Raw genomic sequence first — 18,832 nt, forward strand, 5'->3', positions numbered from 1 at the left:
TTATTCTTCCCTTACAAAGTTATCTTTTGTTTGTCTGTTTTTGTAAATAAATCTATTCACCCAATTTTAAAAAAAACAACTTTTTCCAAAGTAACTTTTCTAACCAAAACTCAAGATGAAAATCCCTTTGCCCCCACAGAGTGAAAAAACAAACAAACAAACAAAATCTGTCATAGTTAGCTCTGTCTGAGGTGATCTTCACCTCTTTATGCCCCAGTTTCATAATGGCATAATGATAACCCTTAGGCACTATAAATACCTTTCAAATATCCTCAAGTTTCTGAAAGAGCTACAATTACACACAGAGAAACAAGGCAAGATTTCAAAGACAAAGCACAGTAAACTAACAAAAATTAGCAGACAAGACATGCTGGTGTCTATAATTTGAAATATCCGTCAGACGCTGAACTTTGTTAGATTTGTTTAAGTGGGCCCCAGCACAGAGGATCAGCAGAATTGTCTAAAAGTAAAATTAGGCCAGGCGCTTTCACTTCCTCCCTATTCTATGGGAACAACTTTTCTTCTTCTTTCACTTTGTATTTGTCTTACATACCACCATGTCTAGACTATTTTTCAAACTATGGAGTGGTCCATGAAAGCCACGTCTTGCTGTATGTCCCTGTTGCTCAAGAGACCACAGAAGCAAACCTGTATCAGCAGGAAATAACGAGTTCTCTAAAATCAGCCCAGATGTACTTACTAGCCAAATGTATCTTAAGAAGTGTATTTTCTGTTTCTTCTGTTTTCCTCTGTGTTCAGCTGCTTTGAAACGGAGTTTGGAGAGGAAGAACCCAATATACCCAACTGCACAAACACCATGGCTTTCCAGTCTTATTTAGACATATAATCTGAGTTACTGCCTGTGTGTGTTAAGACACTTACAATAAATATTCTGGCACTTCAAGTACTCTTTTAGAGTGTGCCTTTCTTCCCATGGATGCTCCTAACCTTGATTAGTATAACTTAAAACATTTTAAAAGCTTTTCATATAAAATAAATTTATACAATCACACCTTTTCCACTAATGGACAAAGATTAAAAAAAAATTCAGTAGATGTGTTTACCCTCAGTCCTGTACTGGTTAGAGTAAATGTTAAAGTCTGTAAACAATATAAAGTAAACCAAAACAAAGACACGGCTCAGAAACAAAGTTTTAATATAGTTTTATAGGAAAAAGTAGGTCTCACCTTACCTCTTCAAGTATACTGTATATATGGGGCAGAGTTTGGAGATGTCACCAGCAAAGCATACATTAGTTTGAAATACTGATACACCATTTGTACAGGGTGTGCACCTAGGTGGACCTAGAAGAAAGGAGTGGCAAGTAGGAAAATAAAGCCAAAGTTAAATACTTTCATGCTATCCTTTTTTTTTTTTTTCAAAAGTGTAGTGAAAATTATGGACCTTCAACTCCAAGTCTTGATACATGAGCCAAAGCACTAATTTGGGAACTCTGGTCATATAAGAGGCATCTCTTTCATCCAAGAAACAGTGACTTCAGTGTAGAGCAAGACTGAACACAGCAGGAACAACCTTGCTTGTTCCAGTCAGGGGGCATAAGCATATTGCTTAGATTAGGAATGATGCAGATTTTCAAGATCTGCATGCACAAGTCCAGAGTTAGATTTTCAATGGGCTCCATGTCCCACTTAACTACTACAGGCTCAGCAATCATGACAGAATGCAGGTCCCTCTGGCTGTTTAGCAGAATAGAGGCTAGAGGCATCAGCTAAATGTAGGGTTTATTTTCCAGTACCACTATAGTAGCTATACATATAAGATTATTTTTTAAATTTAGGTCCCACATCTATTAATGACAACCCTGCCAAGGGCATTAAAGTAATTTTATTTTAAATAATGAGAGGTGAACTTCTTATCTACATTTGCAATGGATATTAAGTGGGCTTAGAGAAATTGGACTAAACTCTCTGTCTTCCCTAAAGATGAAATGGTTCTTGAAGTACAGCTGCCAACACTTGCCCCCAGGTGCAATGATCTCCCTCTCTTTCTTCCCCTCATAAGCGTAAGAATTAATCACAATTTTTAGCATAGGGCCAAGGAGAGTGGGGGAGATGGAAAGTCTGTCATATGTCATTAGAACTCTGATTGTAGATGTCACCAATGATATAGGTGGTTTAAAACTGTACATATGATTTTATGAGAAAATGAAGTAATCAGCTATAAACACATAATCTTGCTTTGACATTTATTTTTAATGAACCAGGAAAGTCTACAGCCTTCTTGAGGTCAACAAGAACATACTTCTCACTGGAAGACAACATTTTTGTTCCTACACTGAATGGAATGAGTTGTATATTAAACAACATAGAGTGGGACTGAATCTATCTCCTCCCAGATCTGAAAATTTAGTAGGCTGTGCCTTCCTTTTTTCCATTACAGTTATGCATCAAGTGCATTCAATAAAAAGTCCTTCTCTTACAATTACTGAATATAACTATGAGGAAAGTGTTGCTTATTACAAATTATTTTAACTGGTAATTCTGGTTGAGATGAAAGCTTTGATTTCTATGAGAGTTCCAGAAGTCAGGTGAGACGGACAGCAGGTAATCAGTCACAATTACATTTAATCACAAAATTCAAAAGTCACAGTAGTTTGAAGTGTATTTAAGCACATTTAGGTGATAGCCTGAAACATCTTCATTTTGCACAGTACAAATAGGAGGGGACAGAAGGTTTACTTATTTTAAACAGGATTGCATATTATAGTGATGAAAAGTAAGAGTACAGAAGAGCAATGAACCCTGATTCTAGTAACAAGTTTACCGATAATTCTTCAGAGAAAGTAGCTACTCTGAGAGACTTCCTTCAGTGACAGAAAGGATACACCACTGCAATCTCTGACCCAGTTGGTCCACTGTAGACTTAGGAGTAAGACCAGGTGATTAGTGGATGCCTTACTTTGGCTAATCAAAGTCAAACTACACAAAGTAGATTTTAGCTTCAATTTTTCCCTCTCCTAAGGGAATTTTACTGTGTTTTACCCCATAGCTCACCAGCTTTGCAGGAAATCCGGCTTCAGCTTTGTTCCCTGCCTGAGAGACCTGTAACCTGCACTCCCTGCTCCTGCCCAGGAAACACTCCATCTGCTGGTGGGCTGGACAGGCAAGGAGGTGAAGGTAGGGATGAAGCTCTCAGTCTGCTCGTTGAAGTTCTTTGTAGAAATAAAGCAATCACTGGAGGAAGCCAGCTGAGGTGTTTTTCACAACAGAGTGTCCTACTACCAGGCACAGCACCCTCCTTTCTATCATCCCCCTGTTTTAAAGATAATGGAAGAATTGTATATCCAGTATATTAAGAGCTTCTAGCATGGTGACTAGGCACTAAAGATGCAGAACTCAATTTCTGTTGCCTGCTTGGTCCACAGAAGGATTTGAACAAAGGCCTACCACTTCCTGAGTGAGCCAGATTTAAACCTTGCCCTGAATTTGAGAAAGAAATTGATTCTCTGTTCTGAAAGACACGTGGGAGGTGGGAGAGATGGGTAGCAATGAATGTCTGGCAATTTGAACAAACTGAACTGAGAGCAGCAGTGAAGACTGAGAGGAATATATCATCAAAACCTCACAATTATGGTAATTTTCTGCAGGATTAGGCCTCTACCACTTTAAGCAGAGGTAGAGGCTAAACAAGGGTCTACCATATTATCCATAAACTTGTGAGGTAGTTACCTGCTGGATCGGAGAAGATAGTACTAACTCCTCCAGTAAGCAATCTAGCAAACTAGCAGCCTAAAAATGATTTCCAGCTGAAAATATGCAATCAATTCAGTTACCTCCAAACTGAAGATCTGAACAATAGACTTTTTATTTTTCTATGAATTTTCCTTCTAAAATACAATGCTTGAAATGAGACTCTCCTGAAACATCTGTGTGGAAGAAATAAAAACAAATGCAAGTACAGAACACAAGTTTATTTTTTTCCAAAGAATTCTCCTCTCTGATCTCTAAAATATAGAAAAAGACACTGTTCCCTACACATTCCAATTATGAATTATTCTAAGGAAGAATTTTGATTGCAATTACCCATGTGTCTGCCTTACAAGGTAGCTGAGATCCAGTAGCTGGAATCTCAGTATAAATGGCCGTATAAGAAGTTACAAACATTACTAGCAAACCACCTTTTTTTTTGTGTAGCCAGGATATGAGTAAAAAATCTACCATCTGAGACTTCTTGTTTCTGAAAGGAACTAACGTCTTTTGTTTGACCAGCTAATGCAATTTGCAAATATAAACCTTTACAAGCCCTTTTCCAGGCCTTAGGACTCAGTTTCTGCACCTGGTACCTTCTTTTCCGACTATATGTTCTAAGTAACAACAGACGCTATGGCTCTTTAAAAACTGTGCATCTTATAGACTTTTATGGCTGTAAAGCCCACTACTTTTACATTCAGAAAAGACTGTATATTCTTAGCACTTCTGTTACAAGAAGGCTTAATCAAAAGCACCTACCTAAGAAAATGTTTGTTAATGTATATGTTGTGATAAAGTTCTTGGGATTTAGATGGAGCTTTGGTGTCATGAAATGAATGACCATGAAGTGTTTTCACGTTAGTCTTATTTATCTGGAGATTTACAGGTTAAGATTGTTGTTTAAGCAAGATTTCCAGAGTAGGATTTCCAGAAATAAGTAAACTAGTTCTGCAAAATACAGGAATTCTCTGTCACTCAAATTCTTAAAAACAAAATTACTCTTGAGGCTTGAACATGCTTTCTTTCAAGGGAATGACAGAGTACCCATTGACTGTAACAGGGTAGGAAATTTGCTGCATCATTTACTTTGTGAGATTCTCTGGGGTAATATTATACAGCAGGTCAGAAGAGATGATCATGATGACCTTTTTGGCCATAAAAATCTATGAAGAGTGGTAAGCATTGACCTAGTGCTGCTGCTGCTTCTACTGATGTCAATAGTGGAGGAGTGAGGCCAGAGCAGAACATATCTGTATCACTAGTTCAGTGGAGCATAATTTAAACAAAATTCAATTGAACCAAAGGTAATGCATTAGGTAGCGCAGGTAATGCAAAGGAACTGCAGTAATGGAAGGGAAATGTCAGTTGTTTGGGCTCATCTGCCAGAAGCAAGACAATCAACTTTGAAAGTCTGTGCTCTTCAATCAGGTATAGAGGCAACCAGGACAGTAAATGACTAGATAGTACAGAGACCATAAGAGAAGGTGAGACCCAGGTGTTTTGGCTTAGATGAACCCTATCTAACCATTTGAATTCGGTGCCCAAATTGAGAGACCATTTGCCACAGATTCCTTTTGCAGTCAATGGACAAAGACAGCTGGATATTTCCTGTAGGCAATGCAGATCCTATTTTGACTGAATAATTGCTTTGCAATGTGAATCTCTCTCTATGATCATAGGGTAGAGAAACTAGCCTCCTTTCCCTGGTGCCTCAGTTAAGTGTATGCTTTCAGTTAGGATTATTCCTGGGTTATTTGTAAAGGTATATAACACAGCACCCCGGAGAAGAGTAAACCATGTCACTGCCCCTGCAGTTATTAGACACTAATCTCAAAAAGAGCAAAATCTGTTCTTAGAAATACCAACATGTTTTCTGGTTAATCAATTATAGTAGCTGAACTGACACCTACTAGATCGCTGATAGATTAGACAATACATACATTTTAAGCTCCTAAAAATACTCTGAAGTAATGTGAATGTGAAGTAAGGTTGGCTGAAACTTCTCAGGAGAGTTTAGACACCAACTCCTTTAAGTTACTTTGAAAATCCTCCCCACCATTTGCCCAAGAATTTTAAAGTTTTTTTGTAAGTATCTCTACAGCTTTTAAAAACCTATGGAGGGGATCTGCTGCCATACAGTGAGTTTATGAAGGCTTAAACATATAAGAAAGACAAAAGGTAGAAGAAAACAAAGAGGTACTATTTGTATTCCCAGTATTCTCATTTTGCAGGTGTATCTGCAGAACATAAGACTGAGAAAGACAATATGCATCACTGTTCCTTAGTCTGAGTCATTATTTTTCTCTATTGTTTTTTTGTCTCAGTCTTCCTCTCTTTATGAATATGCACAGGTTTCATTAGGCTTCTAAGTCAAGTACGCATAGTAAAGACTGAGCATATTACTTAATTTTTCAGCCTTCTACTTTCTTTTGCAGTATAGTAGTAACTGCAAGCAGAGTTCATAACACACCTCTGCTTTTGAACCCTTCAACCTGCATACTTAGATTCCTAAGCATAGGATTTTGTATGCCTGAGAATATGTCTAGCCACCTCAACCCTTCTGAATCCAAGATTCTTTCAAAGCCACATTAAAAGAAACTGTAATTCCTTAAAATTGAGCTACTTTTCCAATTCATAATGGCTGAAGATCTTAGTTTATAGTCTCACTGAGGTAGAAGCTCCTCCTGCTTGGTATTGTGTGCATGCAAAGTAAAAGAGAACCCAAAGAGCTTATAAACATGCACCCAAGTCAGACAAAGGATGTATCATTACCGCTGATGTCATACAAGTCCCTGTGCTGTCAACACTGTTTTTTTTGTTTCTTAAATAGAATCTCCAGGGAACAACGGAATGATGCCAGTTAAGAAGGTAAACCAAATAATGTGTCTTACCCTGGAGTTCATAATGAAGCAAAGCTCAAATCATTGACATTTAGGTAAATACTCCATCAAAAGTTGTACAGTTGAACTTTGTTGGATGTGTAGTATTTCTGTACTTCAGTATTGCTAAATACTGCTGCACCAGCTTTAATTCAGGAAACAATTTGGTGCCACTGTGCGAACAAGGGGTTGAACGTATATATATTTGGAAAACAACATAAAGCAATGCCTATTTTTTAGCTTAATAACTCTTCAGTTGTGATTTGAGTTTGAAGTCATTCTGTTCTCATTTTATCAGAACTCATGATACTTTATCTAGGAGAGTGATTACAATAATGTGAAGGGACTCTCATGTCAAATCCACAACTGTGGTGCTGAGAAAGCAGAGAAACAGCTACTGATTTAACTAGCGTTCAGACGGACTTCTAGACCACTATTTGAGAAGTTGTCCAGATTGTCTTATCACAAGACAACAGTTTAACTTTAAGGGGACAATTACATTTTCTGAGCGGGCGGGGTCACATGGGAAGGAGAGGAATATATATATGTCCACACTGTTCTCTGTTTTAGTAAAGATAATTTCTTTATGTTCCTCAGTTTTACATGGATGGTCAAGTTTATGCAAGCAACAGAATTTCAAAGAAAAAGTAACGCATTTCACTGAGTTCTGTATCAAAGCCATGTATAAAGCATCTCATGATTTTTATGTTGCAGCAAAAATAAACTAAGTTCACTTACTAAGTTTACTCATAACCACACTGAACACTATATGATACAAGATTTGTATGGTTCAGGGGTTTGTTATTTGCATGTTACTTAAACACTTCATAAAATGTCTTTAGTATCTGTTCACTGTGTATATTTTCTGAATTCCTTATTGGAAGATATGGAGGTCTCTTTTTTTTTTTCCCCTCCCATCTCTGGTATTTAATACCTTCTTTTGCTACTTATTCTAATTAGATCCTGTTTTTCCATTAAACATCCTATACTGAAAACAACTTATTAATAGGCTGTCACTCTCCCCTTTGATGACTGATTCCTGGAATTGAAAAGATGTGGAAACCTGATCTAATTTTAAGTCCAGAATTATGATTCCCTATATGTTTATCATGAGACAAATTTCTTACTCTGAATTGGAAGGACTGCATTGAACATGACATACACATATACATAGAAATGCTTATGATATGGCAAAATTAAAAATAATGGTACATGTTCCAACCAAAGAATTAAAAACCAGTACAGTTTAACTAAATACTTTTTCATGCTTCTAAATGGGAAATAGTGTAATCTATTTATTCACTGCTAGATAAATGCATTTCAGAAAAGTGACAATCTTTTACTGAAAATATGCACTTCTGATAAACACTTTCATGATGTTCATAAGCTGTTCATTAAATGCCAAGTCCTTGTGAAGATGGGTAGGTGTATTATTTTTTGTCACTTGCTAACCAGGTGAAAACTGCAAATTAGGATCAAACAGCAGACTTGTGCAAAAAGCTGAAATAAAACAACAGTCACTTAAGAAGGCCTAAATAGCACAAGGAGGACAAGCTTAACAATTACAGAGGTGAAACAAATGTGGAGGGCTGGACAATCCCATGGAGCAGATGTCTATATGCTGATACAAGAACAAGAGATATAAACAGGAGGATCTGAACATTTTCCTAAGTGATCAAAATATTAGCAAAATGGAGCGTTGGTGGGTTTTTTGTTTGGTTGGTTTTGTTTTTGTTTGTTGTTGTTTGTTTGTTTTGTTGTTGTTTGTTGTCATGTGTTGTCCCCCCGTCCCCCCCCCCCCGACCAGTCTACAAATATGGAAGACTATAATTTGTTCAGGAAGGATAAGGTGAGGTAAAACTTTCCAAAATGTGGACAGAGAGCGCTGCTGAAAGTCTGTTGGCAGTGACCACAGAAGAGAAGAATAGTGTGCTGCTGGGACACAGGATACAGCACAAGACCACTGGACAAAGCTTTTTGTGAGTATCAACCAGAGTAATCCAAGAGTCCAGCCTCAGTGTTAGGGGGTATTTCAACCACCCATGTATCTGTCATGAAAAGAGTTAATGTGCAGTTGTGCTCCATTGATGTTTGTCAGTTTTTTTGATTCATAAGGAGAAAGCATTTGGAAGGGAAGATCTTTTAGTGATTATTCTAAGTGATGGGAAAGAAATTGTCAGTTGTCAAGGAGAAAGGCAAAATAAGTGGGAGAGGCCATTAAATGGTCTTTGTGATCATTAGAAAGTGCAGAACAGATGTAAGTAAAACAAAAATGATGATTTTCAAGAATATCAATGAAAAAACTTGGAGAATTGGAAATGGGAGTTTAAGACAGCAGAGTTGAAAAAATGAACACAACCATATTAGTGCCAAGTATATGAGTGGAAAGGAATGACAGAAAATACATAAAACATCAGCTAGGCTAAAAGTTCTTTGACTTGAAATATAAGAAGGAATCAAACTAAAAGGACAGATCATGGAAGAGCTGAAAAGCATCAGCAAGGGGCTTTCAGACTGAAACAGAGAAAGTACGAACTGATGATAATTTAGATATTTAGAATATGAGAATTTAGATATGACATATCACCTTACTCAACCTGACGAAAAGGCCGACTGCTGTGGACGAGAGAGGCCCTTCTCTCCCCCAGCCATGATCACACTCTTCTGCCACTTCTCTTGAGTGACGTCTGGCAATGATGACACCAGTGAGTCAGGCCAGCTTGTGACCTGACTAAAAACCCTCCTGTGCCAAACGAAAAAGGGGAGTTTTGTCAGATCTGACTGAGAGATCTAACACAGGAGATACATCTGTGACATGCAGCTAGGGATAAGGGCTGGGTGCCAGTACTGGCCTTTTCAGTAATGCCTTAAAGTTGGACTGAAATAAATTAATTGAAAATTAAACTTTTATTTAAGTTTGCTTTTCAAATCAACTATGTTTAAAAAATGTCATCCTTGGGTACCTCACAAAGAGACAGAAGTGCTCTCCATGCAGACAGGAGGTGATCCTGAGAACGTACTGATGAGGGATGAGAGCAGAGCTAATGCGGTGTAGGAAGAGGAGGTGACAGAGGGGAGGAAGGGGAAGACATGAAATTACAGAGTACTGGAGCAAGAAATTAAGCAATGTGTAAAAACAAAAAATGGAAAAGGAAAAAGGAAAAAGTAGGCAGTCCTGTATGAACAGGCAGCAGACACTCAGATGTGGCAGAATCAACAAATGTATGTCTGGATTTCAACAAAGTTTTGGACACCAACTCAAGTGTTAATTTTATCACAAATCTGGAAGATGAGTGTAAAGCTAATTTTGCACTCCTAGGAAATCTCTGTGAAAACCATGACACTTTCAAGTATGAATATGATCTACTGTTATTTAAGGCTTCATAAACATGTTTGAGTCACATATTATAATAAGGAACTTCAAGCTGTTAGCCTAGGAGCAAAGGTAAAAAATGTGTCAAGCTAATTTAGACCTTCTTTCTCTAAGTAAGATCTCTTCGTGAAACAAACAGTAATACAGCTAATGTTCTAAAAGGAAAGCCTTAATCCATAAAATAATACCTCTCTTTTATGGATTTCAACCCTTTTGTTAAAGCAGGAGGAGAAACAGGAAAAGACTGAGCAACACTTCTAAAACAAAGTAATAATTTTAGTTCCTGGATATATTTATTAACTAAAAGTATAAGTTAGAAAACAACCAAAGGTTAAACCTAAAGCTGCAGCCAAACCCAAGGTATTCCAAATGTGCCTGTTTAATATGCCCTGCAGATTAACGGATATTACAAATTGATTCTAGCTGTACTTTTTAGAGGAGGTGAAAGAGAAGGCAAGACAGTGAGATGAAAAATACAGTCTTTGTTTAGAAAACAAAAATGAGATTATAAAATTGAAAACATGAAAGTGGAAGAGAATCACTAATAACTATATTCTTTGTCTTCAAATAAATTAAGAAAACCTTGCTTCGTTGTATGTTCCAGTGTACTACAGGCAGGCATTATACAGCCCCTTTCTGAATGCTGGCAGGAGAGTTTGCTTTCCCAATTCTGTGAAATTCTAAAATATCACGAATATGCAGCTACTATACTTTCTAAGCTCTTGGTAGATATTTTAACTTATTTCATCATTTTCAGGGAGGAAACAATGGTGGCATCTGTGTCCTGGTGCTAAGTGCTCATTTGCATGCAGAGGCAGAGAGATATCCGTTTATTATCAATTTTATGCATTACTTCATTTCATGGTGTTAAAACAATTACATTCAAAGGGTTCAGCAGTCCACAGCCAAGCTATTCAGGGCTCCAGCAGCATCATATAATAACGTTATTCAGGGAGAGACACATACATCATAGTTTACTGACTCAGAAGCAAAAAAGAGTGGGAGAGGGAGAAGCAAGTCCTATAGAGCTGGATGCAGAATTTGTAAAACATCAGAGATATTACAATAAGCAGAGAAACTCTGGGCAGATGGACATGAAATTTATTGACTTCTGAATTACTTTCTAAGAAAGTTGGGCAAATTTTTTATACACAACAATTCTACTAAATTGTCTGCCACACATACTCTCAACCTCTTTTATACAACACTCTTTGTCACCCATACTGCAAAGCTCCACTTCAGCAAAAAAGCAGAGACGGTGCACCTCCCTTTGAAGATCTCAGAACACATACCTTGGAACAGCAAACAGTTTGGTCTGAAGAGACTCTTGTGCTCAGAGTGCTCTCTACATGCAGTGGATTTTCAATCTGATTATCTGGTTACTTCTGTCAAGGCTCTGCCAAGACTTCCATGAGGAACTTATATTTGTCAGTTTACATTAGCTAAAACAGCTGCCAGTGTAAAGGATTTCAAAGTTTTAAAATGAGGACCTACCTTCTGACACCAGTCAACTCTCCAAAAAATATAAATAAAAATAAAAACAAAAAAACCCTGTGGCTCAGTAGTGATCAAATTAAAAAAGCACATCAATTTCAGGGTTTCCCTTATTGAGTTTGGTGAGATGTTTTTTTCAGCAGAAAGCAAACAAACTACTTATTTGAGCATTTGCTGGAATTTTTAAAAGTGCAAGAAAAAAATAAAATCAAACAACTTTTAATAATACTTCACTCTCAGAGGAAAATAAAATCAGTGTTGTCCCTATAAAATAAAAAAGCAATTACCAACTTTTAAATTATTTTTTCTCTAATCATCTACCTTCAAGAAAGCAACTTGAATGAATGAAGCACAAGAGAAGAAAAGGCTTTTTAAAGCATTTCAACACAGAGGAAATAAACTGGAAGAGGAGTTTTATTATCTGGGCTCTCATAGACAATTGTTGAAGTGCTTAGAAATTTCCCATCAGTTCTGTCTAGGGATAGTTGATATGCATACAGTGCACTGATAAGTTGTAGGTCTGCTCAAGCCACAGAGAAATGCAAGTTCTGAAGAAATGAATTTGGCAGCTGGGAAAACCAGCTAGTTCCTGGTAAGAACCACAGTAAAACAGAGTCTCCTCAAGCTATGGGGCACTCTCAAAACTATGGGGGAAAATACATTCTGGGCTGTTGCATGGCCAGAGTGCTGACAGAAGCAAAGGACTGCAAGTGGTTGGGGTGGGGATAGGTCTAGTGGATGGAGTGGTACTGCAGAGCTCACCACTGCAGAGCCAGGCTGCTGCCTTTCAGCCTTTCTTCATGGGGAGTGTCCCGTGTACCAGTGACCCAGAGAAGACTCAGAGGCAGCAGGTTCCTCAGTGGCTCCTGGCAGGTTTCCTCTATTTCTGCTCTGAATACCTCAACAGCCAGCACTTCTTTCTGAGCTATGAGGCTCTGCCCCTGCCACAGCTACCTTCTAGCATTTGAATAACTAGGGTGCCGACTGCAGCCCAGCTGTGCCACATCTGCATGGCCTGCAAAAGCTATCTCAGAAGAAAGGTAAATAACTCGATGAATTGGCCCATGCTGAGTCCTCATTAGGCTGCTAGCAATCTCTTCTCTTGCCAGTTTAAAGCTAGTGCGTCTATATTTATTATACATTACATTGCAGTCAAAACATTTACTGTAAGGGCAAGGAAAATGTCTAGGACCACTGTTATTAGGCTATACAAACTAAGCAGCTTCCAGAACTGAAAAAAATTTGGTCTAAGTTTATGTCAATTTATTTGTCTCTGCAGGGCTCATGAGCTGAGACATGGCTCTGTGTCAATGTCACTTGCTGCTCAGGGGCTTGACTCAGGGATCGAGGCACAAAGAAGTGTGTCATAGGCATGCTGTTGTCACTTCTTGTGGAAGACAGTTTCACATACACCAGGTTCTTCAGTCAAACCCCTTCTGCTACAAAACCTGGACAATAATACAAAAGGTAATAACTTTCCTCTTACTTTGCTCTTCCTGACTTCACTATACAGTTTATTCTGCAAGCTCTTCAGAAAAGGGACTGTCTGTTCATTGTGATGCCTACATGGTGAAGCCCTGAGAACTGACCATGGGTCTGAAGATATTAGCCTAAATAAAGTCCTTAAATTTTAACTAATGACTAACTGGCCTTTGAAATAAACCTAATAACCATCTATTGGAAAGGAGAGAGAATGAGAACTGACCGAAGGAGGTCCCAGTATTTGGATGGCAACTACACAGACATGCAAAAGGAGAGCCAGCAAAACATTAATATATTGGACAACAGGAATAGGTGTGTTAAGCTGTAAAGACAGAAAAAAAAGATGACAGCCTGGGAGGAAGAGAAGGTCCAGTTTACCGGAAGAATGGAGATATGCATACTTGGTTTTAAGTTTCTTTCTATATCTGACTACAAAACATATTTAAAGTCCTATTTTATTATTATTAACATAGTCTCATCTCTTTTTAAAAAAAAATACATCCCCATATACTGTGTTACTGGTCAGCATTCTTAGAGTTCAGTGTTGTCTTTCCTTCTTAACAGAAAGCATATGGAAATCAATAGTTTGCATTTGTTAATATAGATAAATTAATATATTTTTGTTTAAGAGGTCCATGGAAGAATAATAATAATAATAATAATAATAATAATAATAATAATAATAATAATTGGGTGCTAATATATTCAGGGGAAAAGACATTATTATTATTACTATTATTACTATTATTACTATTATTATTATTATCCCACAAACAACAATAACAAAACCAAAATAAATCAAACAAAAAAACACAAACAAAAAAAACCCCAACCCCCCCAAATAACAACAACAACAACAAAAACACATTAAGAATGCGTCTGGAAATGTTTGGTTTTTATGAATTTTCAAGAGAAATGGCTTGGTTTTATCATACTAAATCGGTGTATTTGGACTGATTTAGTCCATCATAAGAATTCAAGGGCCATACACTAACTGTATTCCCAGTCTTAAATATACTGTCTCCACTGGTTATCAATGATGGATGCCCAGGAAAAAGTCTAAGAAATAGGGTGTGCACAGAGGATATCTGCACTATCCACCCAGTCTTACGCTACTGTGTTCAGCAGATACTGACATGAAAAGCTTTGGGATTTCAAAAGCTGCAGCAGCTAATTTTACTTCAATCCAACTAGAGTATTTGACTGTCCACAACATGCTAGAGAGATCTGTGAAAAATTAGCTAAGCATTTAATATGACAATCTTGATGGAGAAAGACCTGTAATAATCAGTGAATACTATCTTTGCATGCTTATAGCTCTGGAATGGTTGCTGCAATTTCAAATTGGAAACAAAAGTTCAGATGAAAGATACCTTCACTGTGCTTTTAGTATCTCCAGCTCTCTTTTCCTCTAGTCCTTAAATACTTGGGTAAAATACAAAATTTTAATACTACACAGTACTTAGTGTCCATACCGTATATCACACAGAATTAATCACAGAATGGTTTGAGTTGGAAGGGACTTTTAATCATAATCTAGTCCACCACCCCTGCCATGGCAGGGACATCTTTCATGAGATCAGGTTGCTCAAAGACCTGTCAACCTCACCTTGAACATTTCCAGGGATGGGACATCCACAGCTTCTCTAGGCAACCTGTTCCAGTGTCTCACCATCCTCATCATAAATAATTTCTTACTTATAGCCAATCTAAATCTATCCTCTTTCAGGGTAGATTTCTACACCTAGAAGCAAGTTAAGTAAGTCATTAGTACTGTTAAATAATGTTTCTCCCTTTAAAGAAAATATTAGCTGAAACATTTTAGATAATAGTTCAGATCTATAAACTGTTATGAAATGTTACACATATATATTTTATTATTTTAAATATAATTATACATATATTATTATATATTCTATTATCATTATATATTCTATTATTATAATAGATATGGTGTTGTTCTATATATTATTATTATGTAGATTGTGTTCAGTTTTATATTTTTCCGTTCATTTTTTTATTTTTATATTATATATATTGTGTTCAGTTTTGGGCCCCTTATCATAAGAAAGACACTGAGGTACTAGAGAAAGTGCAGAGGAGGGTCATGAAGCTGGTAAGGGGTCTGGAGCACAAGTCTGATGAGAAGCAGCTTAGGGAACTGGGGCTGTTTAGCCTGGAGAAAAGTAGGCTGAGGGGAGACCTGATCGCTGTCTACAACTACCTGAAAGGAGGCTGTAGCATGGAGGGTGTTGGTCTCTTCTCCCAAGTAGCAAGTGAAGGGACAAGAGGAAATAGCCTCAGGTTGTGCCAGGTGAGGTTTAGATTGGATATTAGGAAAAAATTCTTCATGGAAAGGGTTGTCAGGCATTGGAACAGGCTGCCCAGGGACATGGTTATCACCATCCCTGGAGGTGTTTAAAAGGCATTTAGATGAGGATCTTAGGAACACGGTTTATTGCTAGAGTTAGGTTATGGTTGGACTCAATGATCCTAAGGGTCTCTTCCAACCAAAATGATTCTATGATTCTATAAAGAGACTTACATATATATATATATGCAAATACTGGACACACTCAATATTGGAATAAGTTAGTGCAACTCCACTCATACCAAAGGGGTTATACTAGGTTTTGCCAAAAGAGATTTTTGGATCAGTGAATCTAAGAAATACGAGATCAAGACAGTCATGAGAAGAAGAGAATAATAACATATGTTATTTAAGTATTCAAATTTAAACCCCTGAATTAATTAAAAAAAATTGTAAAACAGTGAACCATATGAAACAGAAGAACAAAATTATCTCCTACTTGCTAGAATGTTGATGGAACAGGGAAAATACTCATTCAATTTGTAGGTCATTGCCATCAGCTGTCAAAAACCCCCTTATCAACAGTTCATTTCATTGCTAGCCTGGAGTGATGCTATCTCCCACAGTTCCTGCTGTCTCAACATGGGAGTCAAGGGCAGGCAGGACAGACAATAAGTGTCAGCTCAAAGTCCAGTCTGCCTGACAAAAGAAAACAGATCCTAATATGCACATGGGACTGACAAAATTTAAGGAGGGCTAGTAAGAAACAAGAGTTGGTATAAGCAAGCTGACGGTCAAAGTTTGAGTGATGATGAACTTTTACATCTTCCAATATGATTCATAGAAGCTACAGGTGCACAGCAAGTGTTTAGTTCCTGTCTGGATTTGGCCCATACACAGTAAAGATATGTTGCTCATTAATGCACCATAGTTCATGAGTCTACAAATAGCAAATACATAACCAATGTTGCCAATATACAGCTAAATGGCACAGCAGAGTCTTCCTTTGCTCCTTATTTTGATTTTTTCCTGTGTTGGATTTTGATGTTGTTCTCTGGTTTGTCATAAAACCTAAATAATCTTGCCAATTGGGTGCTAATATATTCAGGGGAAATATCAAAATTAATTTTCATCTTCTAAAATATCCCCAGAGCCACAGTGTTCTGGGGCTGTTAACAGGAAATCCATTTTCAGACCGGCCTGCAACTAGAATACTTCCATACATAAAGGTACTCAGGGCAGGCAGGTAGCAGATTGTTAATTCACTCCCTGCTCATTCCTAGAGGTGGTGTGATAAAATGAACCACATGACTTTTATGTGCTTTGTGCTCAAAAACAAGACAATTTCAGGACAAAACAGCACCCTTACTAGCAGTTGGCTGAGACATCAAGAACAAGAAGAAGAATTTCTAAGACCTTATTGGTGAACATATGGCAGACTCTGATTTCCTTACTAAATCAGATGATATTACTAGAACTGGGTCATTATGCACACATTGTAATCTATCGTTAAGCCCAACAAAGTAATATTTAGCTAGTGTTTTAATTGTACTACTGGGATTTATCTCTGCTTTTTGAAGAAAAAAAAGTCCAGGAAGGAAGAAAGAGTGGTGAGCTTTCAATTTTAATAACAGGAGATTGCCAATTTTGACAAATGACACTAACGGCTTATTCAGATAATGTTTGCATATATACATACTTGCACATATTTTTGGTGTTATTTAGGAGATAGGAAATGTTTAAATTATTCATTCTCTTCCATCCCTTCCCTGAAAAGCACATTTATCCTCCCTGTATGTGCTTTCAAAATACAAGTTGGCATCATATGTTTCAAATAATCTTCCGTTTTGTTCTACAAAGCCTACAGACAGGCCATCTTTACCTGTATTTCCAACCAACCATGAGGAGAGTGTCATGCACATGCATGTGGTATAGAACTGATGACATACAGGAAGGAAATTAACCTCTTGGCCTGGAAATCAAGCAGTCCCTCACAATGCTAATCCATATAGCTACAATCAATTACAACAAAGATGCATCCTTCTCATCTAGTCTGCTGAGCAAATATACAGTACAAGGTGGCAGAAACCAAGGCTTCTAGGTTTTTCTTGTCATGTCTGTCTCTTGGTGTGTTTTTCCTTTACCAATCATTCCCACATGATTTCTGAGAAATACACAGGCTGCTGACACGAGCAGTGTTTATCCAGAGTATGGGACAGAAGAGAAAGGTGTGCAATTCAACTGTAGGACAATCACCCCAAACCTGCTAAACACAGTCATTTTGCAATATGTTAAGCAGAACTGCTCAGACAAATCTCATATCTGCCTTCAACAGCTGGAGATAAAGAACCCTGTTTTCCTTTCTGTCAGGGTTAATAAAACAAGCAACTTATTAAATAGCATTTTGGCAAACACAATGGATAATGAATCCTATTACATAGTTAAAGACTTTTAACAATTAAAAAGATTTATGAGCCAAGTGCTGCAACACACAAGTGCTGTAGGAGTGAACTAGCTCCCACGCAGCCACAAGGCCGCATCTCGCCTGCACTTGCCAAGGACAGGCACCTCAAGAGGAGCCAGGTAAATGTGCAGCTCTGGCCCAAGAGGACAGCAAGATGGACACCCCAGGAGCCCAGCCCTTTGATGAGGCTGGAGCAGCCAGGTACATCAGATACCGTGGCCCCCCAGCCCATTGTTCCCCATCAGCTACAGTACATGTCCAGCGTCTGGTTTGTCAATCATCAGATTCAATGGCTGTTTGCCTGGGAAGCTGCTGACAGGGGGCTAAGGGGGCTTGCCAGAGCTTAATTACCGTACCTCATTAAAGGGCTGCTCATTCATATTCAGTAAGGAATCATTTGAGCAGACAGATACGTCTTTGTTAGATGAACTGAAAAACATACTTTAAAAAAATCCCTACCACTCATCTATTTACATTTGTTTGGTTAAAGAACTCTTTTCACTCTGCTTAAGAGACAGAAAGGAAAAAAAATAGGTGGGGGAGGAAGGAAAAAGAACAGGAAAGAAATTAAAGGAAATGAAAGGAAAATTAACAAGAAAGAGTTTGCATTTGTAACCTGACAGGTCTTTTTTTTTTTTTTTAAGGAAAAAATAGAGTCAAATTCTGCTTTCATTTTCTACTCGGTTGACAAAGATACCTATGTGTATGTGGGGGGCACTATGTTGGCACTGGTAAGGATATGGATATGGATTGTAGTCTGGTTCTCACTGGTGATGTTCTTCCACCAAAGATAGCATCAGCTCATATTCATCAGCAAGCCTAACAACAACCTCATCCTTCTGTGGACAAATAGCCTAAAGAGGAAGGAAATGCCTTTGTAATCTGCACAAAAGATTTCACATGACAGCTCTCAGTGATATTTTTATAATAATTATTTTTAGCATGGATTTTAGTTAAAATAGAGGTCAAAATCAGGATGGACCAAAGTAGTTGTCCAAAATTCAGCTATTGAGAATGAAGAAACTTCTGGCTTCCAAAGTAACATATTAGCATTTTCCTAATTGCTGATTACTAATGATATTCAGCTGTTGCATCTGAGAGGGCACAGTAAACCTCTAG

The 18,832-nt window shown here is 37.7% G+C and overlaps 1 long non-coding RNA gene across 1 annotated transcript in view; it reads right to left on the reverse strand.

Moving 5' to 3' along the window:
• LOC136097674 (uncharacterized) overlaps positions 1 to 18,832 on the reverse strand; it is an 82,278-nt gene that overhangs the window by 4,340 nt on the left and 59,106 nt on the right. The window contains exon 4 of the long non-coding RNA XR_010650860.2: positions 1,193 to 1,304. This is a non-coding gene — a long non-coding RNA (uncharacterized lncRNA). The remainder of the gene's footprint in view (positions 1 to 1,192; positions 1,305 to 18,832) is intronic.

This window comes from Patagioenas fasciata, chromosome 2 (genome assembly GCF_037038585.1).
Source record: "Patagioenas fasciata isolate bPatFas1 chromosome 2, bPatFas1.hap1, whole genome shotgun sequence".
Lineage (NCBI taxonomy): Eukaryota > Metazoa > Chordata > Aves > Columbiformes > Columbidae > Patagioenas > Patagioenas fasciata.